The sequence below is a fragment of the Eretmochelys imbricata genome, chromosome 2 (assembly GCF_965152235.1).
Source record: "Eretmochelys imbricata isolate rEreImb1 chromosome 2, rEreImb1.hap1, whole genome shotgun sequence".
Lineage (NCBI taxonomy): Eukaryota > Metazoa > Chordata > Testudines > Cheloniidae > Eretmochelys > Eretmochelys imbricata.
In genome coordinates this window covers 75,596,501-75,602,500 of record NC_135573.1, presented here as the reverse complement: position 1 = coordinate 75,602,500, position 6,000 = coordinate 75,596,501, and the positions used below count along the sequence as shown (strand labels likewise).

Below are 6,000 nucleotides of genomic sequence, written 5' to 3'. Positions count from 1 at the left end.
GGTTCTACACGGAGGTAAGTGACTCTAAAACAGGATTGTGGGGCACTTTATTTATTGTCTTAATGTTTTCCTTAACAAATGGGCTTAGTTTAGACGCAGATTGCTTAGGGCTTGAGATGTTTTACTGCCAGTTTTGGTTATTCAAATTGGGATGTGCAAATCAAGGTTTGTTCTTTTTGGTCTCTGTAGCAGCAGCAAAGAAAGATCACTTACCAGTAACTTCTGATCTTCAAGTATACTACCTCTAGAGACCCACATTTATGGGATCTGGCTCCAACACTACAGAGTAAAGAATTATGTAAAAGACCAGCAGCACCTCTTGGGACTGTGTGAGTACCACCTCACTGATCTGCAAACTGTCAACAGCCTGAAAACAGTGAGGTTGACTAAATGTCCCAACCATCTTCACCTCCTTCTTTTAATCAAGGGAATCCACAGAAGGACTCTAAAGAGATGGGGAAGGAGGACAGGAAGTGTGGCTCTGAAGAGAATTGCTTTAAATAGACTTTCTTTTCCTTTGAGAACTGACTCTGCATATCCCCAGTTTGAGATTAGCATACAATACAACCCCATCCCCAAGAAGAGAGCTGAGGAGCACTAGCTAAATAATGACTACAGGACTGCTGTAGAAGCAGCTGTCCTATCCCAGGGCCTCTCCTTCTGCTCCTCCACCCCCACGAACATGATACAGTTCTGTGGTGACCTAGAATCCTATTTTCGACGTCTCCGACTCAAGGAATATTTCCAACATACCTCTGAACAACATACTAATCCACAGAGACCTCCCTACCAACACTACAAAAAGAAGGATTCTAGGTGGACTCCTCCTGAAGGTCGAAACAGCAGACTGGACTTCTACATAGAGTGCTTCCGCAGATGTGCACGGGCTGAAATTGTGGAAAAGCAGCATCACTTGCCCCATAACCTCAGCCGTGTGGAACACAATGCCATCCACGGCCTCAGAAACAACTCTGACATCATAATCAAAAAGGCTGACAAAGGAGGTGCTGTTGTCATCATGAATAGGTCGGAATATGAACAAGAGGCTGCTCGGCAGCTCTCCAACACCACTTTCCACAAGCCATTACCCTCTGATCTCACTGAGAGTTACCAAAAGAAACTACAGCATTTGCTCAAGAAACTCCCTGAAAAAGCACAAGATCAAATCCGCACAGACACACCCCTGGAACCCCGACCTGGGATATTCTATCTACTACCCAAGATCCATAAACCTGAAAATCCTGGGCGCCCTATCATCTCAGGCATTGGCACCCTGACAGCAGGATTGTCTGGCTATGTAGACTCCCTCCTCAGGCCCTACGCTACCAGCACTCCCAGCTACCTTCGAGACACCACTGACTTCCTGAGGAAACTACAATCCATCGGTGATCTTCCTGATAACACCATCCTGGCCACTATGGATGTAGAAGCCCTCTACGCCAACATTCCACACAAAGATGGACTACAAGCCGTCAAGAACACTATCCCCGATAATGTCATGGCTAACCTGGTGGCTGAACTTTGTGACTTTGTCCTTACCCATAACTATTTTACATTTGGGGACAATGTATACCTTCAAATCAGCGGCACTGCTATGGGTACCCGCATGGCCCCACAGTATGCCAACATTTTTATGGCTGACTTAGAACAACGCTTCCTCAGCTCTCGTCCCCTAACGCCCCTACTCTACTTGCGCTATATTGATGACATCTTCATCATCTGGACCCATGGAAAAGAAGCCCTTGAGGAATTCTACCCTGATTTCAACAATTTCCATCCCACCATCAACCTCAGCCTGGTCCAGTCCACACAAGAGATCCACTTCCTGGACACTACAGTGCTAATAAACGATGGTCACATAAACACCACCCTATACCGGAAACCTACTGACCGCTATTCCTACCTACATGCCTCCAGTTTTCACCCTGACCACACCACATGATCTATTCTCTACAGCCAAGCTCTGCGATACAACCGCATTTGCTCCAACCCCTCAGACAGAGACAAACACCTACAAGATTTCTATCAAGCATTCTTACAACTACAATAGCCACCTGCGGAAGTGAAGAAACAGATTGATAGAGCCAGAAGAGTTCCCAGAAGTCACCTACTACAGGACAGGCCTAACAAAGAAAATAACAGAACGCCACTAGCTGTCACCTTCAGCCCCCAACTAAAACCCCTCCAACACATTATTAAGGATCTACAACCTATCCTGAAGGATGACCCAACACTCTCACAAATTTTGGGAGACAGGCCAGTCCTTGCCTACAGACAGCCCCCCAACCTGAAGCAAATACTCACCAGCAACCACATACCACACAACAGAACCACTAACCCAGGAACCTATCCTTGCAACAAAGCCCGTTGCCAACTGTGCCCACATATCTATTCAGGGGACACCATCACAGGGCCTAATAACATCAGCCACACTAGCAAAGGCTCGTTCACCTGCACATCCACCAATGTGGTATATGCCATCATGTGCCAGCAATGCCCCTCTGTCATGTACATTGCTCAAACTGGACAGTCTCTACGTAAAAGAATAAATGGACACAAATCAGATGTCAAGAATTATAACATTCATAAATCAGTCGGAGAACACTTCAATCTCTCTGGTCACGTGATTACAGACATGAAAGTTGTGATATTACAACAAAAAAACTTCAAATCCAGATTCCAGCAAGAGATTGCTGAATTGGAATTCATTTGCAAATTGGATACAATTAACTTAGGCTTGAATAGAGACTGGGAGTGGCTAAGTCATTATGCAAGGTAACCTATTTCCCCTTGTTTTTTCCTACCCCCTCCCCCCCCAGATGTTCTTGTTAAACCCTGGATTTGTGCTGGAAATAGCCCACCTTGATTATCATACACATTGTAAGGAGAGTGATCACTTTAGATAAGCTATTACCAGCAGGAGAGTGGGGTGGGGGGAGGTATTTTTTCATGCTTTGTGTGTATAAAAAGATCTTCTACACTTTCCACAGTATGCATCCGATGTAGTGAGCTGTAGCTCACGAAAGCTTATGCTCAAATAAATTGGTTCGTCTCTAAGGTGCCACAAGTACTCCTTTTCTTTTTGTCCCAAGACAAGCATTAGCATGAGATGCCAAATCAATAGAATAGTGCCATGCAGAGCTCCAGGTGACAGCTTTACAGATCTCTGGAAATAAGACATTATAAAAGCATGTTATAGAAGCTATGTTAGTTCTACTAGAAATAGTCATCAAACCTTCAGGTACAGGAACATAAGAGCTAAGATATATATCTAATTGTACAAAAAGATTAAATCCCTTTGATTGGAAAATAAGCTACCTGATTATTTTCTTTCCAAAACTTAAGTTCTCTCATTCTGAGGCACTTAGACCCTCTCTTCTTGCAAATACCAGATGAAGTTCAGACTTGTCCTTGAGACAATGCCCCCCTTCTGCCAGATTAGTACTTCCCTGCTGTATGGAAATACTAAATTTATATTAGGAGATTAAATGTAACATCTTAATATCTTATTTAACTCTGTTATCTGTATACATGGATCCTGATGATTTCATTATATAAATACCTGAAGAACACGGGTGGTTGGATGGGTCAATTTGACAAAGCAAAATGTCAGGTAACAAATCTTTTAACCCAGATTCTGACATCTCCACCAATTCTAAGCATTTGGGATGTAGCAAGCAGTAAGGAAAATTAGTGAGGAAGAAATAAGGAAGACAGAACAAAAATGTTCTCCTTTCCTTAAATAAATAGTATTAATCTAATTTGGGAGTACCATTTGGAGCACCTTTGGTGAAGGATGCTTCTGCAAAGAAGTAAAGGTCAAACCTATAGTGTCTTATAAAGAGTTGATGGATAGCCAGCTTTAGAAATTTCCTCTGTTGTAGTTGTAGCTGATACTCAAGGAGACTACCAGGGTATGCACTGACTAAGTTATCATCCCTCCTGGAATGCTCTTTTTTTTTTTTTCGGTCCTTTTCAACCTGAATGGTTAGTCAAAGTCTGGGGCCCTGGGAATGCTCCAGTTGGGAGCAGAAATTGATGACAGAGTCTGAGATTTTCTTTATATGATCTTGTTTGTTTACTAGGAACATATAAAGTCCTGTTTCTGCAAACAAAGGGGGAACCAAAGGCAAAAGGAGTAGTTTCTTAGCTTACATCCCCAACCCTATTTAGCCACCACCAAACACAAAAGCTCTCTCTCTAGCTGCTTCCCTGGGCCACCACGTACTTACAAGCTTTTGCATAGGCAGAGGGTAATAGAGGCGGGGTGGAGGAGGCTAAGCCTCCCCAAACCTCTGCTAATGCTCCCCACTGCAGCCCTGGGGCCAGCCCAGGGTGGGGCTCAGAGCTTCTCTGGGCAGCCCAGACTGGCCAGCTGGGGCTTGGGGCTCCTCCAGACTGTTCTGGAGGTTGGCGGGCTAGCCCAGGCTTGGGGCTGCTCCGGGCACCAGCAGGCCAGCCAGCCAGTGAGAGCAGGGGAGTGGAAGGGGCGGAGTAGGGGTGGGGCCTTGAGAGAAGGGGCAAAGTGGGGCAGATCCTTGGGCAGAAGAGGCGGGGCAGAGGACTAGCCTCCAGCTCCGGGCGCCGGCGGGCTAGTCGGGGTTTGGGGCTGCTCTGGGTGTCGGCAGTCTGGCTTGAGACTGCTCCAGACTCCGTCGGCCCAGCCAGGGCTCAGGGCTGCTCCAGACAGCAGATGAAGTATGGGACTGTTCCGGCCAGCAAGAGTGGGGGGTGGTGGTGGAAGGGGTGGAGTGGGAGTAGGGCCTCAAGGGAAGGGGGGAGCGGGGCTTTGGGTGGAAAAGGCAGGGCAGGGGGTTAACCTCCCCAATAGGGGGTGCACGCAACTCCCATGAGCTTCTGCTTGGATTTCTTCAGGCTGTCTGTCACTCTTTGATTCCGTTCTTCTGCCTTCGCTCACACACACACATATCCCCCTTGCCAAGAACAATACTCAGCAAAAGCCCCTCTACCTACACAGTCCAAAACTCCTATGGGTTCACATAACTCTTTTGTCTTAGGTGGAAGTTTGTGATTAATTTATCCTTCCAGTTATGTTAAGTGAAGTGTGTGTTCACACCCATCAATCTCAATAAGGTATTAACTCAATCCATAACAAGATTTCATTCAGCTCATAACAATATGAAGCTGATTTTTCCTGGTACAACACCTGATCTCTCTAACTATGGAGGATTTGGACGCATTCAAGTCCAAGCATTTAGGATAAAGGAAAATGAATATCAATGGCATTTGCCTAAATTTATATGTTAACTGCTCTTCTCAAATATACTCTTTTATATCCTATTCTTATTCCTAATGAGGTCCACAGATAATGACATTGGAATTTTGTCCACTAAGAGACGAACTATATACAGTTATATACAGGTGCAAATGCTACAACAAAAGACAGCATCAGAAGATGACTGAATGTCCAACTTGTAGAATTTGGAGAAGGTCTGAACAGATGACCAGGTGGCTGCTTTACAGATTTCTTCATATGAGATATATTATCTTTCTGACCATGAAGTTGCCACAGCTCTAAGAGAGTGAGCTCTTATTTTGGAAACCAGAGTTACACTTCTTGACTTGTATGCCCCTGAGATACAATATATTAGCTACCTGGAAATGGAAGACTTTGAGCCCTTCGTTCCCTTCAACACTGGACGATAAAGACACAAAAAAAGCTTTGTTTTTCTCAACTATGCGGTGAAAATATACTTTGAGAGCTCTGCAGATGCCCAAAGTATCCTACGGTTTCTCTTTGGGGTGTTAGAGAACAGGGAAGACAGATGGAAGGACAATTTCCTGTGCTCCATGCAGCCTGAAATTAACCTTTCGTATGAAGCCAGGATTGGTTCTGAGTACCACTTTATCTTTAAGGAAGGCAAAAGAGGCTAATATGATTCTGGGGTATATTAACGGGAACGTGACACAAGACACAAGAAGTAATTGTCCTGCTCTACTCAGCACTGGTGAGGCCCCAGCTGGAGTATTGTGTCCAAT

General features: G+C 45.0%; 1 protein-coding gene across 1 annotated transcript in view; it reads right to left on the bottom strand.

The window, feature by feature from the left end:
• Window positions 1-6,000, bottom strand: part of CCDC178 (coiled-coil domain containing 178) — a 368,653-nt gene that overhangs the window by 131,914 nt on the left and 230,739 nt on the right.